This window comes from Notolepis coatsorum (assembly GCF_963971535.1).
Source record: "Notolepis coatsorum genome assembly, chromosome: 9".
In the NCBI taxonomy this organism is placed as follows: domain Eukaryota; kingdom Metazoa; phylum Chordata; class Actinopteri; order Aulopiformes; family Paralepididae; genus Notolepis; species Notolepis coatsorum.
This window is the reverse complement of record NC_140173.1, coordinates 73,942,302-73,958,859: the sequence shown is the minus strand read 5'-3', so window position 1 is coordinate 73,958,859 and position 16,558 is coordinate 73,942,302. Positions and strand designations below refer to the sequence as shown.

At 45.7% G+C, this 16,558-nt stretch overlaps 1 protein-coding gene across 3 annotated transcripts in view; it reads left to right on the top strand.

The window, feature by feature from the left end:
- Positions 1–9,577: 9,577 nt before the first annotated feature.
- Positions 9,578–16,558, top strand: part of b3gnt2b (UDP-GlcNAc:betaGal beta-1,3-N-acetylglucosaminyltransferase 2b) — a 93,193-nt gene continuing 86,212 nt past the window's right edge. For all 3 annotated transcript variants that reach the window (XM_084321646.1, XM_084321644.1, XM_084321645.1), the window contains exon 1: positions 9,578–9,872. The gene's annotated coding sequence lies outside the window, so the exon portion shown is untranslated. The remainder of the gene's footprint in view (positions 9,873–16,558) is intronic.

Below are 16,558 nucleotides of genomic sequence, written 5' to 3'. Positions count from 1 at the left end.
TTGATTGAGTTTATCAGGGAGGTCAGGGTCTTCATCTGCTGCTGGGGGGGGGGGGGTGCTTTGTAGTTTGTCATCTGTTGGAGATTTTTCCAGACTGCTCTGGGGTTATTGTCATTGAATAGATTTTCCAGTTTTGTTGAGTGGTTTGATTTGGCCTTCCTGATAGCAGACCGGAGTTCATATTTGGCTGATTTGTATGCTTCCTTGTCACCACTGAGAAATGCAGTGTTTTTCTTTTTGCAGAGTGCTGCTAAGTCCTTGTTGAACCAAGGTTTGCTGTTGCCGAATGACCTAACGGTTTTGGTAGGGATACACAGCTTCACACAAAACCGGATGTATGACGTCACTGTTGTTGTGAATTCATCCAGTGAGTGAGCTACACGTGGATCTGAAGGTGTCCCACAGAGTGCAGAGTGAAGTCGCCCAGGACGGTTATTGGGGAGTCAGGATGTAGCCTTTCAGTAGTGGATGTGGTGAGCTAGCTCACAGCTAGCGTTGCTAGCGTTAGCCCGTGGCTGTATGTAGACTCCGGTAAGCACAATCGATGCAAATTCTGCAGGATATAGTGAGGTATTCCAGATCAGGGGAGCATGATTGGTGAATTACAGTGGAGTTAGTGCACCAACGTTGATTTATCATAAAGCATACTCCACTTTTAGCGTACCTGTCACACCGGTGAATCGAGTAGCCAGGTGGGGTTACAGCTGCATCAGGAACGTTGGTGTTGAGCCAGGTTTCAGTAAACCAGAAAGCAAAGCATTCCCCGTATTCCTTCTTCTGGATCAGGAGTAGGAGTTCTTCCATTTTGTTCGGGAGGGATTGGACATTTGCTAGGAGGATAGCCGGTAGTGGGGGCCGGAAGGGCCGTCTCCTGAATCGGGAGAAAACCCCAGCTCGCCTACCGCTGTTTCGGGGGAACTTGTTTGCGTGGATACCCTGGTGACCAGGCAGTCAGCAATTCCTCTGGGATATCGGTATGATGATCTGATGATCCACGTAATAATCCTTCTCGGATGGAGAGTAGTTCTTCCCGAGTGTATGTGTTCAAACATGATGTTTTACGTACAAATAGCACAGACAGGAGAGACAGAGACATAAACAGAGCTTGTACCGGGGCGAGCCTAGCGGCCGCCATCTTGCACACCTTTACTGTGAACGTAGTTGCCTCCCAGCTCCAGGACCACCTTAAATATAACACCCTATTTGAAAAATTCCAGTCAGGCTTTCGCTCATCCCACAGCACGGAAACAGCTCTGCTCAGGGTGACGAATGACCTTCTAATGACCGCTGATGCAGAATCACCATCACTTCTCATCCTCCTCGATCTGACAGTGGCGTTTGACACTGTGGACCACACCATCCTCCTGGAGCGCCTCCACAACACTGTTGGACTGTTGGACCATGCACTGCAGTGGTTCCAGTCCTACCTCTTAGGCAGGACTGAATATGTCTCACTGGGAGGACACAAGTCCAGGCTGCTCGATGTCACCTGTGGTGTTCCTCAGGGGTCGGTTCTTGGTCCCATCCTATTCATCACCTACATGCTCCCCCTCTGCCGTGTCATCGGCAGGCATGGAATGTCCTTCCACTGTTATGCCGATGACACAAAACTCTACATAAAAACTGCCCGAAACCCCTCTGCATCTCTGTCATGTCTCACCACCTGTCTTGAGGAGATAAAGGCATGGATGAACAGCAAGTTCCTCAAACTAAACAGCAAAAAAACCAAGGCACTTCTCATTGGCACCCCTCACCAGTTTCAGTCTTCACCCATATCCCATCTCACCTTTGACGGCCAGGTAATCCCCCTCTCCCCCTCAGTCACAAATCTGGGGGTTCGATTTGACCCCCACCTGACCTTCAACATCCACATAAAACACCTCTGCAAGACCTCATTCTATCACCAAAGAAATATATCCAAACTCCGTCCCACTTTAACCCTGTCAGACGCAGAGAAGCTTGTCCATGCCTTTGTCTCCTCAAGACTGGACTACTGTAACGGACTCTTCATCGGGATTCCTGGCAAGAGCATCCAAAAGCTGCAATACATACAAAACAGCGCTGCCAGGATCCTGATGAGAGTCCGTAAACACGAGCACATAACCCCCATCCTCCACTCACTACATTGGCTCCCCGTCTCATCCCGGATCTATTACAAAATCCTGATGCTCACCCATAACTGCATAAACGAACAAGCACCCCTCTACCGTCAGGAACTCATCACTCCACAATCCTCCACCCGTACCCTCAGATCTGCAGATAGCCTGCTCCTTCGGGTCCCCAATACCCGGCTCTGCACCATGGGTGACCGAGCCTTCTGCATGGCTGCACCACGCCTGTGGAACAGCCTCCCCATCCAGCTGAGGGCACCACAGAGCCTGGACTCTTTTAAAGCCTTTGTTTCAAAAGTGTTACGTTCTGGACACCGACCTCGGTCGGTGACCACCCACATTCCTGGCATATGTCACTGGGCTTGTCACCTGTCATTTCCCTGTCAATTAGTGCTGTCACTTAGGGGTGGTTCCTGATTGGCTGTCACGGGGGTGTGTGTGGAATGTTGGTATTTGGTCTCTATTTAACATACCTCTCTTCTGCTTGTCCATTGTCAGGTCTTCACTAATTGCGTTCGGGGATAACGCGGACGGTTCTACTGTGGACCTCCAATAAGCTCCCATTTACCTTATCTTACACTTGTGCTTTTAGCACTTGTTCTCTCTTAGAATTTACTCTGTGTTCTTACTATTAAAGTCGAACCTGTTCAAGAGTAAACACTCTCTGTCTCTGTGATTGCCTTCAACCATTGGAATTCACCTACCTGCATTCTGACAGAAGACCTGACCATCAGAATTCCATGGAGGCCATCATGGAGATGCTCCGGACGCAGGGAGCAGCCCAGACACGGATGGAGGAACATCAGCAGCTGGTCAGCGCCGAGTTAATCCGACTCAATGGGGTCGTCGGATCATCCCAAGCGGTGGCGCAGTCGGCGTTGGCCACAGCTCGACAAGCCCAAGAAGGAGTGGCTGGTGTGCAGTCGGCGGCGGGGGAAGCAGCGCTCCACGCAGAAGAAAGTCGGGGGGGGTTCGGGGTCCAGGAGCGGTCCGGCGAACCACATCTGCAGGCGCCCGCTCGCTATGACGGATCACCGGATGGTTGTCGGGAATTCATCACCCAGTGTCTACTCGTTTTCCGGCTGCAACCACGATCATTTCCATCGGAGACAGCGCAGGTAGCGTATATTATCACACTGCTCACCGGCGAAGCTCTCTCCTGGGCTACGGCGGAATTAGAGGCAGGGGCGATAATCTGCGACAGTCTGGACGCCTTTACCCGGGAATTGAGAAGAGTATTCGATACTTCCCGGGTACTCTCGATCTTCGAGGCTGGTGGTCGTCTTCTCGACTGCCGGCAAGACGCGTGCTAAAGCACTTCCGCCTCATAGATCATACGACTGTCCCATTAATCTTCTACCCGGTACATCCCCGCCTCGCGGGCGAATGTTCTCTCTCTCACGCCCCGAAACCTTGGCCATGAACACCTACATAGAGGAGGCATTGCTTGCGGGGCACATACGCCCTTCCACTTCCCCTGCCGGCGCTGGCTTCTTTTTTGTTGATAAAAAGGATGGGGATCAGCGCCCATGCATTGATTATAGGGGATTGAATGACGTTTCCATCAAGAACCGATATCCTTTACCCCTCATGGACACGGCCTTTGAGTGCTTACAGGGGGCACAGGTCTTTTCTAAACTTGACTTACGTAATGCATACAACCTGGTCAGGATTAGAGAGGGAGACGAGTGGAAGACTGCATTTAACACACCCAATGGGCACTATGAGTATTTGGTCATGCCCTTTGGTTTGGCTAATGCTCCGGCAGTCTTCCAAGCCCTGGTTAACGACGTGCTGCAAGACTTGATTGGGGTGTCGGTGTTTGTCTACTTAGATGATATCCTGATTTTTTCTCGCGATATGGTGCAACACCAAATGCACGTTCGGGAGGTGCTAGACCGTCTCCTCAAGCATCAACTATTCGTTAAGGCTGAGAAGTGTGTGTTTCACACGGACACCGTGTCCTTCCTGGGCTTTGTGTTGACGAAGGGCGATCTGCGCATGGATCCAGCCAAGGTGAGTGCAGTTTTGGACTGGCCACGGCCTTCGTCGCTCAAGGGGTTACAACGGTTTTTGGGCTTTGCAAATTTTTACAGGCGCTTTATTCGCAATTTTAGCGCCTTAGCCAATCCCTTAACAGCTCTCACTAAGGCCTCTCTCCCTGGCTTTGAATGGTCGCCTAGGGCTGAGTCGGCCTTCTGCGATCTTAAACGTCGTTTTACATCCGCTCCTGTATTGATCCGCCATGACGCGGAGGTTCCGTTCATTGTGGAGGTGGATGCCTCTGACGTCGCGGTGGGGGGGGTGCTCTCTCAGAGATGCTTAAAGGATGGGAAAGTGCACCCGTGTGCTTTTTTTTCTCGCCGTCTGTCATCAGCCGAGCGTAATTACGACGTGGGTAATCGGGAGTTATTGGCGATCAAATTGGCACTGGAGGAGTGGAGACATTGGTTGGAGGGGGCGGCACATCCTTTCATTATTTGGACTGACCATAAGAACTTGGCTTACATCCAAGGGGCTAAACGCCTTAACGCTCGCCAGGCCAGGTGGACGTTGTTCTTCACACGATTTCGATATACCATCTCCTATAGACCCGGCTCCAAGAATATCAAACCTGACGCGTTGTCGCGCCAGTTTGATCTTCCTGGGCGGGAGGAGCAGCCCCATCCCATTATTCCACCGGCCTTGATTTTGGCACCCGTGTCTTGGGGCATAGAGAAGGTGGTAAGGTCGGCGCTAACGCGGGAGCCCGATCCTGGTGGGGGTCCTCCGGGACGGTCGTATGTTCCCAAGGTGGCGCGCTCACGCTTGCTACAGTGGGCACATGCGTCATCCCTCACCAGCCACCCAGGGGCAACCAGGACCCTGGAATTTATCCGTAGGAGGTTCTGGTGGCCGACAGTGGAGGGGGATACGCGTTCCTTTGTGGCGGCCTGTCCGGTGTGCGCACGTAGTAAGACCTCTCGACGGGCACCGGCGGGTCTCCTCCGATCACTTCCTATTCCTAAACGACCCTGGTCACACATATCTCTGGACTTTATTTCTGGTCTTCCCCTTTCGGACGGGTTCACCACCATTTTGGTGGTGGTGGATCGGTTCTCTAAGGCGGCTCACTTTGTCCCTCTCCCCAAGCTTCCTTCGGCCCGGGAGACTGCTGATTTAATTATACAGCATGTCTTTCGGGTCCACGGGCTGCCAGTAGATATCGTGTCGGACCGGGGTCCTCAGTTCGCCTCCAGGTTCTGGAAGGCGTTTGCCGCCGGCCTCGGCGCCTCTGTCAGTCTGTCGTCTGGGTTCCATCCACAGTCGAACGGACAGACGGAGAGGGTCAACCAGGATTTGGAGGGGGTCTTGAGGTGTTACGTTGCCGGTAGTCCGGCAACGTGGAGTAGGAGGTTGGCTTGGGCTGAGTATGCGCATAATACCCTTCTCTCCTCTTCTACCGGTATGTCTCCCTTTCAGTGCCAGTATGGTTTTCAACCTCCTCTGTTTCCCGAGCAGGAGCAGGAGGCGGAGGTGCCCTCGGCCCAGGCACATGTGGCTCGCTGTCGCAGGACGTGGAAACAGGTTCGGAAGGCGCTACAGAAGGTTTCGGTTAGTACCCAACGGCAGGCTAACCGTAAGCGTCGTCCGGCTCCAGTTTACCGTCCAGGGCAGCGGGTTTGGCTTTCCACCCGGGATCTCCCTCTCCGGGTGGAATCCAAGAAGCTGGCTCCTCGCTTTATAGGACCATTTAAAGTGATTCATCGGGTTAATCCAGTGGCTTACAAGTTACGACTTCCGAGCTCTATGAGGGTTCATCCGACGTTTCATGTGTCCCTGTTGAAGCCATTCCTCTCATCGCCCTTGGCCCCGCCACTGCCTGTGGTTCCTCCGCCCCGGTTTATTGGCGGTCAACCCGTTTACACGGTGCGGAGGATACTGGGTTGTAGGCGGAGGGGTAGGGGGTTTCAGTTCTTGGTGGATTGGGAGGGGTACGGGATAGAAGAGCGTTCTTGGGTGCCTCAAAGGGATATTTTAGATCCCAGCCTGATCGTTGATTTCCGGCGGCTGAATCCCGAGGCTCCTAGGTGAACGTCTGGTGCCGTTCGTCGGGGGAGGGTACTGTTACGTTCTGGACACCGACCTCGGTCGGTGACCACCCACATTCCTGGCATATGTCACTGGGCTTGTCACCTGTCATTTCCCTGTCAATTAGTGCTGTCACTTAGGGGTGGTTCCTGATTGGCTGTCACGGGGGTGTGTGTGGAATGTTGGTATTTGGTCTCTATTTAACATACCTCTCTTCTGCTTGTCCATTGTCAGGTCTTCACTAATTGCGTTCGGGGATAACGCGGACGGTTCTACTGTGGACCTCCAATAAGCTCCCATTTACCTTATCTTACACTTGTGCTTTTAGCACTTGTTCTCTCTTAGAATTTACTCTGTGTTCTTACTATTAAAGTCGAACCTGTTCAAGAGTAAACACTCTCTGTCTCTGTGATTGCCTTCAACCATTGGAATTCACCTACCTGCATTCTGACACAAAAGGCCTTTGACTGTTAGCTTTTTATTTTTTTCTTGTGATATAATTTTTTTTCTTGTGCTCTTGTCAAAAATGTTCTGTTTATACTATGTTTTTAACTATGTTCTATTTTTTCTTATTTTTATTCTGTATTTAATTTTTTACTAATAATTATTAAATGTTTTAACTATGTTTTAACCCTGTAGCACTTTGGGATCCTAGTGAACAAAAGGTTCAATACAAATTACATTATTATACTATTATTATTATTATTATTATTATTATTATTATTATTATTATTATTATTATTATTATTATTATTATTATTATTATTATTATATATGATACTATGGGATTAAACACTGTACACTGTCCTATGAGAAAGATAAGCCATATAGGACTGTAAATGACCATATGAACTGCATCTGTTTTGCTACGTTTCTATTGAGCCCAGTAAATGCAGTATAGTGTGTGTGTGTGTGTGTGTGTGTGTGTGTGTGTGTGTGTGTGTGTGTGTGTGTGTGTGTGTGTGTGTGTGTGTGTGTGTGTGTGTGTGTGTGCGTGCGTGCGTGCGTGCGTGCATGTGTGCGCGTGTGTGTGTGTGTCAGCCTCCAATGCATTTTTATTTTCACTCTGTTAAAAGCACAGACAAAGACGCCAAGTGTTGAGATCTAAATCTTAGACCAATTTACTTTTGTCCAGCAATAATGCAATTCAATCCATGCTCTATTGAGTTTCCTATTTTCAATCAGCCCACAATGGACGCTGTCTCCTTCCAGCTGCACAGTATCACCTTAATTGGCTGTGTTTTGTTTTGGCCTTGACTCCATTTCAGCAGCACTCGCCCTCACCGTCCATCACCAAGCAGTGTCACTCATGGCCCTCATTAAACCAATCCTCCCGCCTGCTCACGTGTCAACCAAATGAGTCACAGTATCCAATATCAGCCGAGCCAAGCGGCCTTTTTGTCACGCCGTCATGTGACCGTGTGTGAACCTGACACCTGGGCATCTGGGCGGCAGAGGCGATTACCTGTGCCAGCGTGGGTTACGCCGACAACCCTGAGTGAACTCATACAACCCAAACAATGCCAGACTGACCACCTGAGCTTTCAGGAGGAGGACGCAGGGACACCTGAGTCCTCCTGGCTCTCTGTCTGTCCCTTCACACCCATAGGTCTATTGTCATCCTATCCCGCTGGTTCTCGTTAGCATCGTTAGCTCTGTGGCCACGCCCCTGATAACAATGATGATGACGGCATGTTAGGAGGGATGTCTGATGCAACAAAAATAACTATTGACATACTATAGGGTGTAGGGGCCACATACAGGTATGTAGGCATATATTCATTCATGTATATGACAGATGAAATATCAGTTCAATCAAATCAAATAACATTTATTTGTAAGGCCCGACAACACACGCTAATGTCCCCATGGGCCGGACACGACGTCTTCTTTAAACAAGTCAAGAAGAAACATCACAATAAATCAAGAACAAGACAAAAACACCATGAAATCCAAAATCAAATGTAATACTGTAATACTGCCTCGAGGAAGATAAGATAAGATATTCCTTTATCGATCCCCTTGGGGAAATTCAGACATCATAGCAGCATGGGGGAGGGGGGAGGGGAGGTACAGGTAGTAAAAAGCTGTGTAAATACGGGATATATGGGATGTGTGAGAGTTCAGAAATCATGTTTCTTTCTTGGAAAATGTATCCATTATAACATTATAAAATGAAAGTACAGGAATCACCTCCACGCTGATGAGAGGAGCTTGATTCAGAATTCATAGCAGTTGGCTGTGTTCATGTATGTATATACGTTGAGGGTCCATTGTTTCCATGGCGTGGACACAGCTGTGGGTGTGTTGGTGTGTAGAGGGCCTCTATCCTCCCCAGAGCAGACCCCCCCCCCCCCCCACAAAGAAATGGTGGTCTAGGTCATTATGGGGAGATGCCCAAGAACCACCCCCCAGTCGGGACTCACCAACCAACTCTAGCTCCAACCCCCCATCTCAAACAAGAATGACACACAAAATTAAATAAAACAATGTTTATCTACACTGCCTTATCAAGGCAGATGGGGGTTTCACAATGAGGTTGCCGTTGATCTGTTGTCTCTTACCAAAATCAGCCACCTGCCTAGTTTCTCACACACACACACACACACACACACACACACCCACAGAGAGAGAGAGAGAGAGAGAGAGAGAGAGAGAGAGAGAGAGAGAGAGAGAGAGAGAGAGAGACAGAGAGACAGAGAGACAGAGAGAGAGAGAGAGAGAGAGAGAGAGAGAGAGAGAGAGAGAGAGAGAGAGAGAGAGAGAGAGAGAGAGAGAGAGACGCACACTCCCTACACACACACACACCTAACCCCTTTATGATGAATTGAAAATGGGGGACCCTGATGTAAACAAGACGAAAGTCTTTCTCTGGTCTGCATCTTAACAATTGTATGTATTGAGCTGTACTGTATTGTACCCATTCTGCAATCTGTTAATAAAGTTTTCAATCAATCAAACACAGAGAGAGAGAGAGAGAGAGAGAGAGAGAGAGAGAGAGAGAGAGAGAGAGAGAGAGAGAGAGAGAGAGAGAGAGAGAGAGAGAGAGAGACGCACACTCCACCTACCCACTAACTAACACTGTCATGCCCACAGAGGTGGCTGGCACACCGCTCATACAGGCATAGTTCTGTGAATTTTAGCATGCTCTTGCTCATAGCGCGCGAGAGAGAGAGGGAGAGAGAGAGAGAGAGGAGAGAGAGAGAGAGAGAGAGAGAGAGAGAGAGAGAGAGAGAGAGAGAGAGAGAGAGAGAGAGAGTTTTCAGAGTTCGCGGTAGTACCCCGCCCAGTTTTTTGTGAATAACAAAAGCTGCGTCACAACATCAGGAGGAGTCTGTGTTTCCTTTTTCTTTTTTCCTCTACTTCTCAATCATAGCCCAGTGTGTTCGTGCTCCGCGAGGTAGGACTTGCGGCGGCGGGCAACAAGACAAATATGAAAACTCGGTATTATTTGTAGCCGCCTGGCGTAGTAGTAAGGCGAGAGAGGGTTTATTAATAGTTTCGCTGGGATGTAAATGTAATCAAATGTAAAGTTTGGACGTAAACCTTGGAAGTGCGAAGAAAAAACGCGGTGGATGTGATGATGACAACACGCCGCGCGGAATATTGGAGTTTTCCTCAAGACTGAGTCGTGAGACCTAAAGTGGATTATTATTCATGCTGTTGGTGACTCTATACTCGCTGGGAGAGGTAAGCACGTTTTAAATCACAAGGCGAAGTCTGATTGATTGATTGAAAACTTTATTAACAGATTGCAGGATGGGTACAATACACAGTACGGCTCAATACACACAATTGTTAAGGGGATGCAGACCAGAGAAAGACTTTCGTCTTGTTTACATCAGGGTCCCCCATTTTCAATTCATCATACTAGTCTACTACAATATCTTCCTTTGCTTCTTTTAGGCCTAGCCTACTACTTACATTTTCTTTCTCGCCTTATTCGATTCAACAAACTTGACTTAATTCTCTAAAAAAGCCCATTCCGTTTTTTTTGTTTCTTCTTGATATTCCTGGTTATTACACACTTATATCATACAGTCATCATGTTAAATAACTGCCAGATATTGAAAGGTGGGCAAAAAGCACTTACTCCGAGTCCTAGGACATTCTTTGACCATTTTACACCAACAAATACTAGATATATCCAGGCGGAATTCTATATACAAAGTCCTACACAGTCCTAAAAGGGTTTAAAATGGGGGACCCTGATGTAAACAAGACGAAAGTCTTTCTCTGGTCTGCATCCCCTTAACAATTGTGTGTATTGAGCCGTGTACTGTATTGTACCCATTCTGCAATCTGTTAAATAAAGTTTTCAATCAATCAATCAATCAATCAAAACCATTTGATTCACAGTCTGACAGCCTGACTTCTTCTGAAGCGTATTATTGTAACTTAAGCCTTTTTTTATTTGAGACATTATTTCTTAGCAGCCCATTATGGGACGTCCAAGATTGCAGTTTAGCCTAGATCCAAAATCACATGAGCAACATTTTCCTAAATCATATTATGGCATCATCACCAAGATGGAAAGATTTTGCTCGTGTGATTTTGGATATATGCTAAACTGCAATCTTGGACGTCCCATGCAGTTCCCATCAAAATGGTCCTAAATCATTGCCCCTGTTGTAGCCTATGTGCACACCGTATGAAAAACAATAATAACAACAACAACACACATTGGGTTAAGTGCAGTAGACCATTTTTGCAATATGTTAGGCTCCTGTCTTCACTACTAGTACTAGTATTACATTTGGACAATGAGGGTCACTATTCCTTTAACTTTTTAACGTGACAGTGAGTTGACTTGTTAGTGATGTATGTAAAGTAAAGTTGTACATATTGTATGAGGGTGGTGTGAGAGAGTCTGTTGGACTGGTTTGTTCTCTTAATGTCAGTATAGGCTGAGGCTCAGTATGTAAACGCAAAACTGGGACTTAGTAGGCCTTTAGGTTCACGAATACATATTCATACTGCCTTTCATGCTAAGACAGAAGATGCATAATAGGAAGACAGTAGTTTATTGGGCATCTTCAGTTATTGGTCTAGAGATTATGCATGCACAATCTGAAACCCAATTTTATCCAGTATGGTGTCTCCTTTGTTATAAAACCTGAAATGCATCTGTATGCAGTTATTATTTATCAAACTCTATTGTAGACCATCATACATGGTTCATCTGCTCTATAGTTCATCTCTATTCGTCTGCTATCTGTTGGTTGCCCTGGAGTATTGATACATTTATGGCAGAATGAGCCAAACGTGTGTGTGGTTTTTCTGTGTCTAGTTTTCCTGGCGTCAGAGATAGAAGATATGGGGTATAGATTAGTTTAGATTCATGAAACCAAAGCACAATCAAGAAATACACAATCTACTTTTAGGTTTGAAGTATTGTGAAGGTTGGTTTATGTAAACTGCAGACATAGGCAACGTGGACGTGGTAAATTCTCTGCATACATCGCAAGTGTTTCGTAATCTATATATTACTGATTGATTATCATTGATTATGTATTTCTACATATCACTGTGTGCAATACATGTAGGCTGATTCATCATTACTTTTACCTGTTCAAAACATCCCAGTTCCAGTACATCTTCCAGCTCCCTTGATAACTGATGCAGAGAGTGGCAGGTTTGCAGACTGGTTAGGGGGGCCACCTGGTCATCAAAGAGTTGCTGGTTCGATCCCCGGTTGCCGACCGTGCCAATACTATCGAAGTGCCCCTGAGCAAGGGCACCGTCCTAACCCCTTGTGTATACTGTATACCAACTTGCTCCAAGGACGGGTATTGAAAAGTAGCGGACATTATCTATACTGCAATACAACACAACGTGCTGTTTGCAATAATGTTGTTGTTACTTGATTCCCTTCTCCTTCTCCATGCACCTTGGAAGTAGGTGAAGCTGTGCCAGAAACACTACCTGTAACGACATAACTAAAGGCCTTTACGGCAATGAGAGAGAGAGAGAGAGACATAAGAAAGGCCTTATGCCAATGAAAGAGACATAAGAAAGGCCTTATGCCAATGAAAGAGACATAAGAAAGGCCTTACGCCAGTGAGAGAGAGAGAGACATAAGAAAGGCCTTTATGGCTATGAGAGAGAGAGTGAGAGATAGGAAAGGCCTTCACGGCAGTGAGCGAGAGACATATTAAAGGCCTTTACGCCAATGAGAGAGAGAGAGACATAAGAAAGGCCTTATGCCAATGAGAGAGAGACATAAGAAAGGCCTTTACGCCAATGAGAGAGAGAGAGACATAAGAAAGGCCTTACGCCAATGAGAGAGACATAAGAAAGGCCTTACGCCAATGAGAGAGACATAAGAAAGGCCTTTACGGCAATGAGAGAGCGAGAGACATAAGAAAGGCCTTACGCCAATGAGAGAGCGAGAGACATAAGAAAGGCCTTACGCCAATGAGAGAGAGAGAGAGACATAAGAAAGGCCTTTATGCCAATGAGAGAGAGAGAGAGAGACATAAGAAAGGCCTTTATGCCAATGAGAGAGAGAGAGAGAGAGAGACATAAGGCCTTACGCCAATGAGAGAGAGAGAGACATAAGAAAGGCCTTACGCCAATGAGAGAGAGACATAAGAAAGGCCTTACGCCAATGAGAGAGAGAGAGAGAGACATAAGAAAGGCCTTACGCCAATGAGAGAGACATAAGAAAGGCCTTACGCCAATGAGAGAGAGAGAGAGACATAAGAAAGGCCATACGCCAATGAGAGAGAGACATAAGAAAGGCCTTACGCCAATGAGAGAGAGACATAAGAAAGGCCTTTACGGAAATGAGAGAGAGACATAATCGGTATCAGTGGCAAGAAACGTGATCGGGGCATCCCTATCTATATTCTATATTATAGCTATGGAGACAATACTATGGTCATTTGACAGTCACTTTCTCCCGTCGAACATGCTTCGAGGAGAGGATTGGGAAGCACTAGTCTAGTCGATTTTGTGTTTTGAGCACAAAGTTCATCATAGATCTAGCCTCTTTATTTTGCTCTCAAAGTGCACCAGATTGATGCATTTAACTTTAAAATGTACAAAAAAAAAGTTACGGGGGGCATGCCTCCGGACCCCCCTAGAGGGTCGGAGGTTCACCCCCCATAGTCTCTGAAAATCCTGTGGGAAACGCTGGAAGCGTTAGACTTGCCTGGAATATTGATATTAAAATCGGAAAAAAGAAAAAACGATCCAAAAATCTAATATTACGTTTTTGGCACCCAACGGTTGGCGAGCAAACACGTAATATTACGTGGTTGGCACAGAATGAGTTAAGGCAAACCGCTGTTAACCTTTCTTTTTACCAAATAAATGAGAAGCATGTTTAAATCAGCAATGCCTCCCCTCTTGCTGTACCAAAATCTCTCCTAGCTCTAACCGGTCACTGTCAAAATGATGTGCCTGATGTCAAACTGCCTCATTCTTTCAGTTTTTGCATGACTACGTCCTTGAGAATAAGTGAAAAGTTGGATTATTTTTAGGCTATATATCTTATGCTGATGTATGGTATTTTTGGAGTGTTAAATTTGTTTAAAAAAAAGAAATAAAGTATACCAAACTAAACCGAAAACCGTGACCCCAAAACCGTGATATGAACCGAACCGTGGATTTTGTGAACCGTTCCACCCTACTAGCTACAACAGTAGCTAGTATTTATTTAGCCTTATTAAAGCATTCTGAGTAACGTAGACTAACTGTACAGTTGGCCTTTTCCCACTGATAGTTAAACGACAATTTATGGCATTGTGGATGAAATGTATCTGTGTTATTTAGGGAGACAGTGGCTCAGGAGGTAGAACAGTCGCCTGGTAATCCGGAGATTCCTGGTTCGATTCCCGCTCCTCCTGGGCAGCATGTCGAAGTATCCTTGAGCAAGACACTTAACCCCTAATTGCTTGGTTGCCTCCGCCATCGGTGTGAATGTGTGAGTGAATGGGTAAAAATGTGAGGAACAAATTGTAAAGCGCTTTGGATAAAAGTGATACATAAATGCAGCCATTTACCATTTATCCAGGGCATCACCATTCAATAGCCTGGTCCCAAGTTTGTAAGCTGAAAACCTGGCTGAATGGAAGGGTTAAGTTGCCTCCATGTTGATAGCAAACACATCATCACAGTGTGAACATGTAACATTCCACCAGGTACTGTATGAATGCGTTTGATGTGCAAACAAAAAGTAGCAACGCTAACGCTATGCTAACAGACAGTATTCCTGACAAAATGTCACAGGTTCAATAGCATAGGTTGCCAGCAGTGCTTTACCTTCTTCTAGAGTCATATGAAATCCGCGTTCACGGAATCGCGGAATTGAGCAATACAAATGGAATACTGTATAAAAAATTAAAAATAAAATTAATATATATTTTTTAATTTTTTTTATGTTGTGGGACTTGTACAGCACTTTGTTCAACTTTGTCAGTGCTGTAAAGTTTAAACCTTTTTAAATCTTAGACAAACAAATCACTTTGCTTTCATGAAATATTGTAAGCCGTCATTTGAGGCTTTATAAAAGCAGCACAATGAACACATCTGTCAGTGCCGAGTCCGACCTCATCTTAAATAACAAACAGCATTGCTTGTTGTAATTAACAAAGAGAGGCAGAGTTGATTTTGCACAAAAATAAAAATAAATATCTTTATTTTTAATTTTTTATATAATCTAATTTTATTTTCATATTCGAATCCCATGCCCATCGAACGAAGCTTTGAAGTATTTAAGACAGCCCTATTAAATGGACTGTTATATCTTATTAAATTGTGGACATTTATTCATCCCACTTATTAGACACTATTTCTGATGGTAAAATGCGCGTACAAAGCAACATTTTGAAATATTAAAACGGAATTTGGAAAAAAAAAAATGGAATTTGAAAAAAAAAAAAAAATGGATTTCATATGGCTCTACCTTCTTCCTTGCAAAAAGTAAGCCGTGATGACAATACCAGAGCCAATGGCCTGATCATTTCATATTAATAAGCATTTGTATAGCAGCTACTATATGTAATCCTCCTGACATACCTCGTGGCTAGTTGTATTAATGCATTCAGCTATGTAAAGCATGCAAATCGGGTCTAGAATGTATGCCTGTTCAAGAATGCAATGCTTGACGACAGATCAATCACGAAGAAGTGCCACAGTTCAACAGGCATGACAAGTCCACATTGAGCCTCCTGATGGCCTGGGGATAGAAGCTACGTTTGAGTCTCTCTGCTCTCTTTGCTTCATTCACTATGCTTAGTTTTATATATGAGCAAATAGGCTGCTGTATTGTCAGTGTAGGGGCTATGGGTGTTAAGGTTCACTCCGATTTAAATTCAATTAAAATTCAGACTATTTAGGCAACGACTTGATGCCTTAGAATATCATTTGACATTTTCACTGGTTCGGTTCTATTGAATTAAATGTAATTTGATTGAATTAAAGTTGATAATGAATAATTAGATAAGAGCACTCTGTGGGTCTTCAATCATGCAAACAAGAATCACGTGCTCTTTGGGATGGCTTAGAATGATCAATAGGAATTAAGTAGCTTTGTCTCCATTGTAGATTGGTAAAACTTGTAGAATGCTCAAGGTAGGGGCGGCTGGGTGGCGCAGCGGACATTGCGCTCGTCACCAACGCAAGAGACACCGGTCTCGAATCCGGCTGTCAGCGTTGCCTCCGGCTTGGGCCGGCCATCATACTGACTCAATTGGCAGAGTCAGCGGGAGGGGAGTCGATGGGTGGTAGTCTGGTCGTTGTTAAACAGCGACTCCTACAGGTCGGTCAGGGCGCCTGCACAGCAAAGACAGGAAATGGTGGGGGCAGTGTGAGCCTCCCACACGTTACACCTCGCCAATGAGAGTGCGCTGACAGGTGAAACGAAGTGACTGGCTGCCTCCACATGTATCGGAGGGGACATGTGATGGGCTTCTATCCTCCCTACGACCGGCCAGTGGGGGGCACATGTGAGCAATGATCAGGACAGGGGGGGGGGGGGGAGAATTGGCACGAGAGGAAATTGGGATGGGAGAAAAATCACTGAAAAAGGAGGAGAAAAAGTAGGTACAAAAAAAAATAATGCTCAAGGTAAACCTAAACAATGTCCAAGCCACACTTCTCTGTTGAAAACAAGTTAAAAAGCCTTTATTATTGCATCGCAAATAAAAAAATAAACACTGTACAGCATTAAGTTTTCCTTGAGTATTCTACAGGTTTTACCATTTACCATTACCAGGCTCCTTAATTCATAAATTAAATGCAATTTGATTTGATCAATATACAAAAAAAATGTACAGGACTGCTATTCAGTCAGCAATAACTAAATATTAAAACATCACGCTAAATTATTAGTCCATGATTATGTTCTGTAAATTAAAATGATAGGATGA